The following is a 15,503-nucleotide window of genomic DNA, read 5'->3' as shown; positions in this document are numbered from 1 at the left end:
ATTTTCCGTAGAATTTTTCATTTTTTCGCGATCACGTGGTCGTCGGTAGTGTATCGTGCGATTCGAGTCACGAACCGATTCCTTTTTGGTGAAGTGCGATTAATTTCTTACTTTTGAGCTCGAAAGCTCACATATCAATCGCGAGTGCGAATGTCGGAAGGTGAGAAAGTTTACGAATTTCCACCTATTGAAAAGCGACTCGCGGATATAGACCCTCAGTGGAAAGTATCGGAAAATCCTAACGTACCGGATTCCGACGTTTTAGCCGTTCAAAATCGCGATTTTTGTGCTTATCACACAAAGAAATTCGGGCTCGCAACCAAGCCCGGTGACTGGATCCGAGTAGCGCGAAAAATCGTGAAAGAGGCCAAACCTGGACCAGACGATCCAACTTCGAGTACTCAAGGTACAGATAACGACAAAAAAGGTAAGCTTTAGTCTTATTACAATTACTTTGCTTTTAAAATTGCATGAAATTTTTCAAAAACCGATCGTATCGTGTTGAAGTGTCGTTCTTATCGCGAATTTTTCTTTTGTTTTTGGCTATTTCAGATGTCAGCGTATCCGGCTCTAACGTGCGAAAAATGCAAAAAAGTAATTTACCACCCGTCGCCGTCCGGAAACCTCCAGGTTTCAGCCGCCGTGCTGTCCGTAAGTGACTGCAGTCACTGCTTCCATAGCGATTGTGTCGACGATATGTTCGTTGAAGCTCGGGCAAATGGATCGATGATGGTAATTTGCCCACACAATCGCTGCTCTGCGCGCTTATACAACAGCCAAATCAAAGTGCTGCAACCTTCGCTCCAGGCGATCAATCTACGTACGCTCGCCGATTCCACCGTGCAATGCGAAGCCCAATACTGGGAAGACCTTCATAACGTTGAAAAACAAACCAACGTTACTCTCGAGAGCCAACTTACGCGTTCGAATCAAGAAATCGAAAGATTGAAAACTGCACTCGCAAAAAGCGAGAAAATGTACCAATTTGCCCTAACAAAGGACAAGACCGACCGTTCTCGATCACGATCTACAGGATCGAATAAATCAGCGAATATTGCTGCTCAGAACGTAATTCCACCAACTGGAAGCTCAATTCCAGCATCTGGCACAGCCAGCATTTCGAACGTAAACGCCGGTGCGTCGACGTCAGCAGCATCTACGCCATCCTATGCAGCAGCAGCTGCCAAACCGCAAAACACGTTCGAGGATATAGCAAGGCCAAATCATGAGTACCGACCACCGCTAAATTCGATGCAAAACCAACTTTCAGGTTCGACCGGGCGCCCAGCGCCAAATTTCACACCAAATCCAGCAATTCGTGGACCACCCCCGACTCCAACATATAATTCTAGGCAACAAATGCCACCGCCGCCACCGCCAAATCAATCAACGGGACCGCGAATGAGTCGAGCATCACTATTTCGTACTCGGCAACAACCGAACGACGATTTAGCAGCGATGAGACCTCAACCTGTACCGCTAGGTGTACCTGTATTGGAGCAACAGCCACAATACGATGACCAAGGTGCATTGCTAAATCCACCGGAAAACGCGCCGCCAGCAGCCGACCCACCTCAAAATCGTAGTATCTTTCGAACAACTACGCCACAGGAGCGTAATTGACAAGAACGTAGAGGACCAATGGAGCAAAGCGCTCGCGGCCACAACAGATTTTTTAAACGATACGGCATCAAGTCGACAATTTTTAAGCCATTTTTCCCGCTAACGTTCTATCCGGTTAGATATACCCTACTCGGTGTATTTAATCGTCAAGGCGGCACGAATACGGCGATAGCCGCTCAAGATATTTTAATGATGGGTGATGGGTACATTTTTGGAATGGCCCAATATATCCTACGATTACGAGAAGAAGCGTTAAATGCTTTAAACCCGAATATGTACAGACGCAATCTCGACATAGTCGATTTAATCACGTATTTGACATCGCTCAAAATGCTACCGCCTCGTATCATGGTATCAATCGGTACATGGAATATGATAAACGGCATGACAGCGGAAGTATTCCGAGCTCACTTTACGACATTGCTACGACTTTTACGTAAATACAACGTAAGAGAATTATACATCATGCCGCTGGTAGTGTTCCCAGAACAAAACCCACAACTTGTCAGAAATTACACCAGAGTCTTCACAGACACCTGGTCTCGTACCTTCACTGGTATTATTGAAGTTCTCGCTCCAGAGAATTATTTCGGCTCAGTCCGACCTAACATGGATGGACATGGTCCATATTTCAACATTAACATCTTCGAAGACTACGTAATTGCACTACGCAATGAACTCATCATGGTGCCAAAGGACGTGAAAGAACGCCAGCAAGAAGAGGAAGAAGAGGACGAAGGTAATGACTATTACGATCGATACAGCGACACAGCTTCGCATCACTCAGAGTCATACGAAAGCGGACCTGGAACCGGAGATGAAGGATACACTACGTATCAAAACACTTTCGAAGACGTTTCGCCACCAGGCTCGAAAGTTCAACAAGAACAAATTGACATGGAAACCGACGAGAACATTAGCCCAGCTAAAAATCAAACGGTCCAGCGATCAGTACCGGTACCAGGAGGCGCAGTTTTAATGAATGTCTCTAACAATTTATTCAATAAAGCATACGATGAATTGGAGCAAACAAATGCACAATACGCGAACGTAGGAAATTCATCACAGATGAGCGTACCGGCAAATCAGCAACAGCTGCAACCTCCAATCATCAAGCCACCGGAAACAATTGAGAGTTTCGGTAATCAAACATTGAATAATACTGACGGATCAATTTCGAATACTTCGAATCAAAACTTGCAACAGCAAGAACAAATGGAATTTCAAACGTCAGAAAATACGTCGCAAATTGGATCTACTTCATGCCCACCGTTAACGCCAGGCACACCTCAGGCGATTGATAACTCACGTTTGCTAAATGCAGCAAATTTTGCGAATAGCACACCACTTCCTCCGCGCCAACAAGGCGCAGCGACCATCGACGATAGCAGTAGTAATGATAGCTCAAAAGTTACCATTACAGACGACGTCGCCGAAAATACGAAAAACTAACTCGATTACAATCGTAAGTTTTTAGAAGCAATTCTATTTTTTGAAACTGGTGAAAATTTTGAAAAATTGGTACAAGCAAACGACTCACAAAAAAGAAAAATCATTTTGGCAATTCTGAAACACAGTTTCGAAGTCAAAATTGTAGGTACCTATCCGAAAAAAAGTAGGTACTGAAAAATTCAAAAAAGGTTTGAACCTAGGGCTATAATCACCAGTATAAAATTATCCAAAATAAACCACTCGAAGTCTATTTCATTTTTTCGTAGTTTCGATCTTGTTTAATTTTAAAATTTTTCAAATCGAGTGGAATAACGTAAATATTTCAATTACGAGTCTGACTATTTATAACCAAATTCCACAGCGAATTTCAATTTTGACATTTTCGAAAAATTCGAATAATCTTACCCACAGGGTATAATTTGATCAACTTATTAATCTTCTTTGTGTTCAACAGTGAAAGCGAACGAGTATCAGCAATAAATCAGCGGCTATTCGGCCAGAGTGTCTTATGACTGGCGCATCGGTACCGAGGCGAGGCAAAATTCCGCCGATATGATCATTTTCCATCGTCGTCGTAATTTCTCGATTATCAACTTTAACATTCGACGTTATAATGTGGTTCGATGAATATTTCATTACGTTGTATTTTTCTGGTTGATGTTTTGTGCTCATTTGTTGTTCATAGAGATTAGTATGTTGTTTTCGGCCACAGGCTGTAATTTTTGTTTATTTTTCATTTTTATTTTCTCGTTGGACTAATTATTTTATAAGTTTGAATTTTGTGTTTATTTTTAGTTTTCGATGTGATATCGAAAGATTGTCCAACTTTTGTTTTTATTTTTATATTTGTAAAAGTTTGCATTTTTTCTTTACTTTGTATATTTTTCACCCGATTAGGTACGAGACATGCTACTACATGTAGCCACAAGCACGCGTACTCATTGGTTCACAGTAACCAGGCGTTCGGTTCGCAGCTCGCTCGCGTCTTGTTCAGTGTTATGCCTCGTAAATGTTTTTGATCGGGAGTTTGAAAAAATTGTTAGATTAGGGAAAAGTCTTTATTTAGATTACTTTTGGATTTTTTCGTACGTAGTTACGCAATACATACCCGATGTCTGAGCTTCGTTTATGTTGTACTTGTTGATTGTACGTATCTTCGGATTCGGCAGTGGACGGTATGATGTAGCGAAGTGAAGCATTGTGGGAGTGTTGCTGACTGGGTACGAGGGGCTAAAATGTCTTACTCTGCCTCGATTATTCCCACAGTGGAACACCACGGGGGGCAGACACTGTTCCCACAGGGACCAGCCTTACAGTTCCGAAATATCTTCTCTATCTTTATCCGTGCTTTCCCCGACTGGTTCTACTCGTTGAGTAAAGCCACGAAGGGGCATATGATAGAGGGGAGATATGCCGGACCTGTAAGGGAATTGTAGGGCTTAATAGTAATTGGTAACACTGACGAGCGTCGCGATTAGGGGCTACAAGCCCAAGGAGCGGCGCTGCGGCCGACGTTATGTATTTTGAGTGCGAAGCGTACGGTCGTGTTCGGGTATATAATCGTGGTGAATGTATAATAGCCATAATTGGCATGATAACGTATAATATAGTTTTAGAAGTTTTATATTAATTTAGTGATTAAGTGAAATTGTGTACGTGTTAACGTAAGTCTTATGTAAAGACATTTTGGTATTGTTTTATATATTATTTCTTGTGTTTTATTGTAATACATCTTGTTACACACGTGTCTTCGCGTATCATTGAATCTCTCACACTTGTGATATTGTGATCCTTGCCGGGGTAAGTCTATGATCTTATAGTTAATAGCTTTTGCCATACTACTGAGAGGTATAGATCGTCATAATATTTACACAATGGTTCTTTTCACGAAAAAAGGTAACGACATTTTTTCTAAAGATTTATGCCATTATTTTAGAAACAATTCTGAAAATATCATCTCAAAAACGCTGATTGGAGTTAGGTACTTTTGGAGGGAGGAGGGGAGAGGTAGAGGTATTATCAAGGTACATATTATCGGGATCGCTATTCAAAAAGTTTGAACGTTCATTTCGAAGAAAAAAAACACACACATCCAGTTTTTGATTTTTTTCAATAGAAAATAAAATGGAATTAGGATTTTTACCATTTTGTTGAATTTCATCGAAATAAGATGTACAATTGTACATTGATACATTGATACAACCATCAAAATGATTTATATTTTAAAATTTTGACAAAGTACTGTGCCACTGGAATTATTTTTTTAAGGAAAAATCGTCTCCTTTCCGAAAAAAAAAAAAAAATGAAATAAAAGTCTCAAGACCAGGTAAAAGATACTCATCAGTTACCTACTGATCGAGAAATCACTTGAAAAAAAAAACTCAAGTGTTGATAAAGAACGAAAAAACTTCAAATTAATTAAAATTTCCAAAAAAATAATTACCTAGATATTTATAATGTTTTTTTGCTTTTATAATATGTACTCTTAAATTAGTCAAATATTTCAAAATGAAATCAAGAAAACATCCCATTTACCTAACACGGAGTATATAACTTGACTTTTCAGATTTTTTCTAAATTTTGACCCTTTTTTGGAGCAGTTATAAGCTTCGCGGGATAGGGCCAAAAAAATACGTTCACATTCGTACTCAGCGACCTCAAAAACATATACCATTCGATATGTAACTCGACTTTTTCGTGAATTTTCGAAATTTTGGGCCCCTCTTCGGGGCACAGAGGGACATTGAGGGATTAGATACAAAATATAAGTTTATATTCGAAATCATTGACTTCAAAACCATACAAGTCGATATATCACTCGACTTTTTCATGATTTTTTGAAATTTTAGGCCCCTCTTTGGGGCACAGAGCGACATTGAGGGGCCAGACCGAAAATGTAAGTTCATATTCGTACTCAGCGACATCGAAAACATACCATTCAATATCACCCGACTTTACACGATTTTTCAAAATTTTGACCATTTTTTTGGGGCACAGAGGGGCTTTAAACGGTTGGGCTCAAAAATAATGTTCATATTCGTACTCAACGACCTCAAAAACATACCATTCGATATGTCACTCGACTTTTTCGTGATTTTTCGAAATTTTGGGCCCCTCTTTGGGGCACAGAGGGACATTGAGGGATTGGATCCAAAATATAAGTTCATATTCGAAATCAGTGACTTCAAAACCATATTAGTCGATATATCACTCGACTTTTTCGTGATTTTTCGAAATTTTGAGCCCCTCTTTAGGGCACAGAGGGACATTGAGGGATTGGACCCAAAATATAAGTTCATATTCGTACTCAGCGACCTCGAAAACATACCATTCGATGTATCACTCGACTTTTTCGTGATTTTTCGAAATTTTGGGCCCCTTTTTGGGGCACAGAGGGACATTGAGGGGCCAGACCCAAAAAATAAGTTCATATTCGTACTCAACGACATCGAACATATACCATTCGATATATCACTAGACTTTCTCGTGTTTTTTAGAAATTTTGGGCTTCTTTTTGGGACACAGAGGGACATTGAAGGGCCAAACCCAAAAAGTAAGTTCATATTCGTACTCAGTGACCTCGAAAACATACCATTCGATATACGCGTATCACTCGACTTTTTCGTGATTTTTCTAAATTTTGGGCCCCTTTTTGGGGCACAGAGGGATATTGAGGGGCCAGACCCAAAAAGTAAGTTTATATTCGTACTCCCGACCTCAAATACATACCAGTCGATACATCAATCGACTTTTTCGTGATTTTTCGAAATTTTGGGTCCCTTTTTGGGGCACAGAGGGACATTGAGCGGTTGGACCCAAAAAATAAGTTCATATTCGTACTCAGCAACCTCGAAAACATACCATTCGATATATCACTCGACTTTACACGATTTTTCAAAATTTTGACCATTTTTTTGGGGCACAGAGGGGCTCTAAACGGTTGGACTGAAAAATAATGTTCATATTCGAATTCAGCGATATCGAAAACATATCTACTATTCGATATATCGCACGTCCAGACACGTTTTTCGAATATATGATTCAGTTGTGTGTTATTTGAAAAATCAAGCACTCCCTTCCCTCCCATCAACCCCCGGGAAGGGTTGAAGAATAATCAATGGTGGTTTGATTAGTAGTTGGGTGAGTAGAATATGTGAAAAAAATTGAACGAAAACGAATGATAGTAAGAGTAGTATAACTTTGACCAATTTATTAGACTGATCTTTTGAAACACCTACTCTTTTCACCCCTTTTTCTAGACATCCCATCCCCTTTGAGGCAAGAGTATCCAACGAAGTATCAAATTATCGAGAATTTGAAGGGGGACTGTTTTAGTTATGGTAGTTTTTCTCGTAAACCTATTACTTTCGGAGTAAAACGCCAAAAACATGAATTGGGACAGGTTTTAGCCCACTGAAAAAATTAGCTCCAGGGGTAAGAGGGTCAGTTTTTTTTTGGTAGTTCAGAGGGTCCATCTAAACACATTACCGAAGAAAAAAATTTATGTACGAATTTTTACCTTTTCGCCCTTGCTTTTTTACGTTATTTTCTCGCTCACAATAGTTTGACTAAAAATTGGAAAATTTTCTAAAAAAGAAATCAAATTTTCAAACAAAAAATCTATTTTAATTGAGTTAAACATCATATTGAAATAATCGAGATGAAATGCTTTAAAACTGAAATGAAATTTTCAAAAATTCATTAAATCGAAAAATATTACATGAAAACAAAAATCCAACATCTCTAATATTTGAACAAAATACAATCCCGAAATCGTAGAACTTTGACCTGACGTTCAAGAAATGTTGAACAACAAGCTATTGAAGCCCAAACTTGAATTCTTGTTGTCAGTTGGGAAAAACTTTCAACATTTTTTGACTAATTTTCTATCTGACGAGCCAATATTAATAATACCATTCGTATATGATGAAATTCGAAAAATTATTCGTGATGTTGGAGACAGATTTTTTTAGTGCAGGTTACATTCTCTGAAACTGATTTCAAAATTGAGACATGTAGCATACTCGTATCATTGGAAATAAGCTTGTTCAATTCTGTTTCAAAGATATTATAACGAAAAAGTTGGAAAAGTGCGCAGTTTTGAAGATATGCACAATGCTTTATTGTAAGTTCGTCAAACCAGGAACAAAATGGCCGTCTGATATACCCGATTTTGTAGTACCCTAATTCGGTGTACCTACACGAAGAATGCTTAAAAGTAAAATTAAAAGAAGAATCTTCGGTCACTCGGTATATGCTTACATGCAATCGATAAATTTCAACGTTGAAAAATAAAAATTGGTACCTTAATTGACCAAGGCACGAGTTTTTCGTTTTCATCAGCGAGTAATAATTCAACGTACGGTACCTACTTAGGTACCTAATTTGAGAAAAATTGAGCAATCGCGAAAACAATTTTCTCAAAAGCTCTTCACAAGTTTTCTCAAAATTTCAAATAAAACAGTCAATAAGGACACATGAAAAAGTGACCCTTACAGGAATAAAAATTTGGTAGCGTATTTTCGGAGTTAGCCACGAAGGGACTAACTCGCAAAGGTAAAAGCTGTACTTAAATCCATCTCAATATCACATTTTATTCAAAACTTTCCTATTTTGGAATCTAAGGGTTCAAAAAACAAAACATAACAAAAAAAAACTCACCCTAATGGATTGCTATAGTAAGTCCTTCGAAGATTCGGGCGCCAAGCGTCGCGTCCTTTCAACTGCTCAAAGCTCAAGGTCGACGAATCGACGATCGAAGAACACCGAAGATCGCGAAAAACGGTCACAAATTTCGACACGACACAAGACGTTAAAATGAACCGATTTGCAATTGCAACACGGTTTACGATCATTTAAGACGTCAAATCACGAGTCATGATTCGAAAAAATTCACGTTACGACAACTACGAATAAGACGACAAAAGCCGAGAACGCTTTAAAATAGTTACTATCTACGAATGACCGATCACGAAACGAAATATCTCTAATAAAAATTTTCGATCATCACACATCACACCGAAGGAAGACAGATACCTACTCGACAGTCGACAAACTCACAACTAGAACTAATTCTAATTTTAATTCTCACTCTTCGCTCAAATAATTCGACAGAAAGAATACCAGCCTACGCATTGGATTGAGGGAAAAAAGAGATAAGGATTCACTATAGCATAGTCGTCACGTCGATAACACGTAAACTTGACAAGAATATTCGGGAAGGAATATTTTTGCAACCAAATCGAACGTACGAGTACCGAATGAAACACAAAAGATTCTTCAGGTCTGTCTAGTATTTCTTGGTAATTTTAACACAGAAAAGATAAGAATATAACATTTTCGTTTCCGAAACTACGCAATTATTATCCTGCTATCTTCACTCCTCGCCATCAAGGCACCAATCACCAGTTCTAACTTGGAATTTTTTCCATACGTATGGCATATTGTCAGAGTTGAACCAGAAATCAACTTGCTTTTTCGTATCGAAATTTTGATGCAATGATTTGGAATGCGATTTGACTTTTGAGTACCTAAATAATTTGTTTGTATCAATTTTGAAATAAATAATTTACCTCCTCATCATGAAAATACCTATCAAAATTTACCCAATGAAACTGCTGAACAATAATGCAATCCTCTAGCGAAATACTAACAAGGGAGGTATCCTAATTGGTACACACATTTTTGAACCCGACACAGCTATATTGAATGAGCATGTAAAAATATGTACATCATCAGACAAAATTTAAGATGCTGAAGTGCAATTTCGATTTTCGATGGATTTCTAAAAATCAAATTTGAGCTAAAAAAATGAAAAAAAATCTAAATTTTATCAAGGTAACTTAGGAACTTGAAATTTGGTGCGTGCCATATTTTGGACTCCCCAAATCGATTGAAAACAGTTTCGGACCGTTCTGAGCAGTTCTGGAGCCTCCAGCATATTTTTAAGAGTAGAGATTTCCATAAAATTTTGCCAAATACAGCTGAATGTGAATGAAAGCTTGGTCGGTTCACCGTGTATACCTTATGCCCAAATTTCAAAATTCCAAATTATCAAAGCGTACCACAAAAGGTATTTAAATAAACTTTAGTACACATCTACATAAATACATAAGTACGTGTGCTCGCAACTGGTGCTCGTTGTTTTAGAAAACTGAAATTTCCATAATGTTACCGGAGACTCAGAACGCCTTGAAACCACCTCTAGTCTACTCAGAATGTTGAAATTAGGGCACAGTACCGAGTGAATTTTAACTTTCAAATATCAACAATTTTCTAGAGGTTTCAGAACTTCCTGATCCATTTTGGGGGTCAAAAATACAGTGCATACCAAATTTCAGTTTTTTAGGTCAATTTTCTGAAATTTTGATTTTTTTTCATTTTTGACCTAAACTGGCTAAACTTGATTATTTTAAATTCAACTTCTCGCAGGTATTCAAGTAGAAATTACTTTTTCGAATATTTTTAAGGCTCACTCATCATTTTTAGAGCCGTCGTTTTTTTTTTTTTTACTTCTAAAAACACAAATTTTCAAAAGCTTTACAGCCTTCTCATTCAACTTTTAAAAACATGACATCTAACGATTTTTTTTTTGTTGAAAAAGTCACTACTTTTTTAACTAGTTTTTTCCATCAGATTTTCAAAAAGCTCCCCCATAAAAAAAAATCAGGAAAATTTTTAAAAAAGCTTGAAATTAGAAGAAAACTTTGTGTACAAAGTATTTTTCAATTTTAATTAGGTATAATTTTTTTTATTTTTTCACGATTTTTTTTGGGCTAAATTCACTACCAATTTTTAAAATTACTACCTACTTTTTCACTACTTTCACTACCTGTTGGATAACATGTCTCACGTTTACCCCTCCCCCCCCCCAAAAAAAAATAACGTACATGGAATTTGTTTCGAAAAAATTACTACTTTTTCACAATTTTTTCACCACCTTATTTCAACTAAATTTTCGAAAAACTCTCCACTCGCACCCCATTTTTTTTTTGTTGAAAAAGTGACTACTTTTCACAATTTATTTGACTACCTTTTTTCAGCCCAATTCTTGTAAAAAGCTCACTCAGCCCTCATTTTTTACAAAAAAATCACAATTTTTTCACAATTTTGGTTCACTACCTTTTTTCAACCAAATTTTCAGAAAAAACTCTCCACTCGTCCCCCATTTCTTTTAAGAAATGACCACTTTTCACAATTTGACAACCTTTTTTCAGCCAAATTCTTATGAAAAGCTCTCCACTCGACCACCCCCCCCCCCCATTTTTTTGGAAAAAATCACTACTTTTTCACAATTTTTTCATCACGTTTTTTCCAACTAAACATTCAAAAAGCTGTCTACTCGACCCCCATTTTTTTCAAAAAAAATCACTACTTTTTCACTATTTTTTTTCAGTACCTTTTTTCAACCACATTTTCAAAAAGCTCTCCACTTGACCCCCATTTTTTTTGAAAAATCACTACTTTTCACAATTTTTTCAGCCAAATTTTATTAAAAAGCGTTCAATCGACCGACCCTCATTTTTATATTTTTTCATAATTTTTTTCACTGCTTTTTTTCAACCAAATTTTCAAAAATTAAGCTTTCCACTCAAACACCCTTCCCCTCCACTCACAAAAAAAGTTCCTGCAAAGAACATTAAAAAATTGAACAGAAAAATTGAGGGGAAAAAATTTCAAATCGCAAAAGCGCTGTTTATCCTTAGAAAATGTTTATTGGAAACAAACTTTTCGCACACAAGTTTTTCATTGGTCAATTATCCAACTCATAAAACAGAAAGATTATGAAAATTTGAACACTGATGAAATAATGGTAGGTAGTGGAAATATTCAAGATGTAATTTATACCAAGAAGGTTATTCATGAACAGAAAATTAGGCCTTCTTGTACCTATCAAAATAATTTTCGTCTTGGTAAAGTACTAAAGTAATTTCCACGCCTGAAAAAAAATGAAAATAGAAAATCGAATTTTCACAAGAGTCTTCACTTCATATGTCTAACACGAAAGGAAATACTTTTTGAGTCTCATTGTCAGTTTCAGTTTATCAACTCATGTTAAGGACCAATAACTGAGATTCAAACAATACCTATTCAAGTTGAGACTACGTAAATTTTTACGTACTCGATCGTATTCGTATAAAAACTGAGATGAGTAGCTCAGCTGCACAATAAATCAAACCCAGTATAAAAAAAAAATGTAAAAATAATAATAAATAAATTTTCAAGTTCTCCGAAATTGCAAAAGAATTGAGTTTCCAAACTAAAGGACACCAGTTGTAAAGTTTTATGTTTTTTTCTTTGTTTCAGAGATTTCAAGTATGAAGCGATTCAATATTGTGCGGATTGCCTTTCCACCTGATATAACGTGGGGAACTGGGTAAGTGTTACTTGAGAGTTTAAATGTGCCTTGAATGACATTTTATCTTAGGCTACGTTTTAGTTGGAACTTAGAAGTACAAAATTACAACGAATTGACCATCAGTCAATATTTTTATCACTCTGTAGGTACCTAATATTATTTGGCATGAAAAATATCGAACAATAATGCAAGGCTTATCTCGGCATCGTTGTCAGGTGTTTCCTTTCCTGATTCAATATGCTCATAAAATAGAAACTTTCTCCTCGTCTGCCTTTGATTGTAGGTACATTTATTTTCAAATTCAGTGAGCACTTTTCATGAAGGGTCATTCAGTTTTTTGAAAAAATTTAATTCGTAATCAAAATAGACGACGATGTAAGTACATAATGTCTCAAAAATTTCTAAAAGTAGAAAGTGGGAAAAAAACTTGAAAACTTTTCTCACCTTTTGCAAAGTGCAAAATTCAGATGTGAGTACCTCTATCTACGTTGTCTTTCTCTTCAGTACCAGACAAGAATGTAAAAACAAATGTAACAGATGCTACGCAATAAAATATTTTTCAAAATTTCGTCACACTTACCGAATCGTTGCGATGGTAATTTATTGGACTGGGAGCATTCTAAACTGAAACAAAAAATAATACAAAGCTACGATTAATTAAAACAGAAACCATTAACCAGACCATGAGACCAAACATGGCAAAATATGTGTTGCAAGTATTTTTTTCCCTTGGCAGTCAGATTTAAAATTCAAAATATGTACGGACTAAAGATTCCTTATTTTAAGAAAAATAACATCAAGGTTTTTGAAATACTTCGGTAAACCGAATTAAAATCAGGTACGTCAATAGATTCAGTCTCTTGTAAAAATAACCATTGTCTATTCCACGTTTCAGAACAAAAATACCACGATATAAGTAGGTGGATTTCTTTCCTGGGTTGAAATTTAAAAATCGAATTCTCTCTCGTAGGTACAAAATTAAAACAAATGCTACTTCCACTTTCGAACGTACATAGCAGCACCTTCCGGACCAAGCATATTTCAACGAAAGGGTTAAATAAAGAACAATAATTACAGGGTAGAGAGAAGCTTCGAAGGAAGCACGACAGCAGCACTTTCCAGTCGAAGCATATTTTACCGAAAGGGTTAAACGGAGAACGAACGAAATTGAGCTGTAAACCCTTTATTTGTTCTTCGAATAGTCGAACTCATAAATCTATGTTGTTCTCTGTTTAACCCTTTCGTTCTTTCACAATTATAAACCCCAGCTTCGATGATTATTTCGAAGAGGGCGCTTGAATTTATCGAAAGGGTTAAAAAAGAGTACAAAATAATGCCAGGAATACTAGTGTTTCTTTTACTAGATGATACCAAGTTACCAACATATAAGTCGAATCGAGTCCATTTGAACATTTTACTTTACAGTTTACTCAATGCCTTCATGGCTTCGTGAGGTTAGGTTTGAAGTTAATCTGTAATTACACATCTTAAAAATACATACACACACAGTCACACACTCATATGGTTTTGCAACTAAAATCTGTAACCATTCAAATATTCAAACTCAATTTTTTTTTTTTTTGGAGGCAAATTGGAAAACACTGCATTTTTATTTAATGATACAAGTTTGAAACTTTTCAGTTTTTAGACACGTCTTTTCCAGTTTTTTACCCAATTTATTTCAAAATCACTGTAAATGATCAGGATTTTTGCTAAAAAAAAAAAAAAAAAAATGCATTTTGGATGATTTGCAATATCTAACATCATAGAACTAAAATGAAAAATGATTTTCAAATAGGTAAATCAAATCTAGGAAAAGAAAACGAAAAATTGAGAAAATTTCAAAAATCTAAGGAATAAATGCATCAAGTACCTACGTACCTACTCTCTTTTTTTGAAATATTAGAGATTTGGAGAATTTTTTGGCATGTACAATTTCGATTATTAAAAAAATCACAGATCCTAACATGGCGAAAATTTGCAATAAATTGGCCAAAAAATTGAACCATTTCACAATTTTGAAGAAAAAATAAAAATTAAGTGGTTTGAATAACTGTATAGGTTTGAAGCATATTCATAACCTACTTTTATATTCCAGCAAAAGCTACGAATCAGGAAAAAATAAGCCTAATCAAAAAACAATTGAAAAAGATGTTCTAGAGGGAACTTTTTGAACTGGCACTTCGTGATTTGAACGAAACAAAGTTAGATCGAAAGAGCAATATGTTCTAAAATCTAAAACCCTACTCGTGAGTTGTAACCAAAATCAAAAATGTCAGATCCCAAACTCCATTCTCGGATTTTAGGCGAATAAAACAGTCAAAAATCTGGTTTTATGCGAATTTTTCATTTTTTTTTTTTTTTAATGAAAAAGTTCATTTTTGATCCTTCTAGAACAGCTTTGAGATTTATGGAAGAATTCAACAGTTTGTGGGAGACCCCAAAAAGGTCAAATTGCAGAGGCGGATTAAAGAAGGGTAGAGAGAGTATCAACCCCCCCCCCATTATAATTGAAAATTTGGAATTTGTCGGCAAAATTGTTAATTTGCCAACAAAATCCTAAAAAATATTTTTTTTTCAAAAATTATTCTCTACAAATTGAATTTTAAAAATTTCAATTGTGGAAAAACTTCACTACTTTTCACATCAAAGTTACTGCTGTTTTGCTTCTTGAAACTATAAATTTTGAAAGTCTTAAAATTTCAAAAACCCATCGATCGAATTTTTAAGAAGTTAAGATCAGAAAAATCGAATTCTTACATTAAAATTGATGTTATTCTACTTTTCAAACTTTAAATTATCCAAAATTTTCATCCACGCTTCATTGCTTGTCCTATTTTTTTTTTTTTTTTTTTCAAAATGAACTTTGCCTTTGCTTTGCTCGGGTCCGTTTGTTTCTTGTTTTGAAATTTAAAAAAAATCGTATTCTGACCCTGAAAAATTCCGAACTGAAAATGATAATTTTTATACTTTTTAAGAATTTACCTATTCGTACGAAAAATTATCCATGATTAAGAAATTCCCATTTCTAATTCAACTCTCCTCTTTCACCCTATCCTGGTTTTGAATC

General features: G+C 35.9%; 1 long non-coding RNA gene across 1 annotated transcript in view; it reads right to left on the bottom strand.

The window, feature by feature from the left end:
* The window catches only part of LOC135839963 (uncharacterized), a 40,227-nt gene extending 30,506 nt beyond the window's left edge, over positions 1-9,721 (bottom strand). Inside the window, exon 1 of the long non-coding RNA XR_010557675.1 lies at positions 8,737-9,721. This is a non-coding gene — a long non-coding RNA (uncharacterized LOC135839963). The remainder of the gene's footprint in view (positions 1-8,736) is intronic.
* Between the last annotated feature and the right edge of the window lie 5,782 nt (positions 9,722-15,503).

Source organism: Planococcus citri, chromosome 3 (genome assembly GCF_950023065.1).
Source record: "Planococcus citri chromosome 3, ihPlaCitr1.1, whole genome shotgun sequence".
Taxonomy (NCBI): domain Eukaryota; kingdom Metazoa; phylum Arthropoda; class Insecta; order Hemiptera; family Pseudococcidae; genus Planococcus; species Planococcus citri.
The sequence above is the reverse complement of the archived record's forward strand: the minus strand, read 5'-3'. Positions and strand labels throughout refer to the sequence as shown.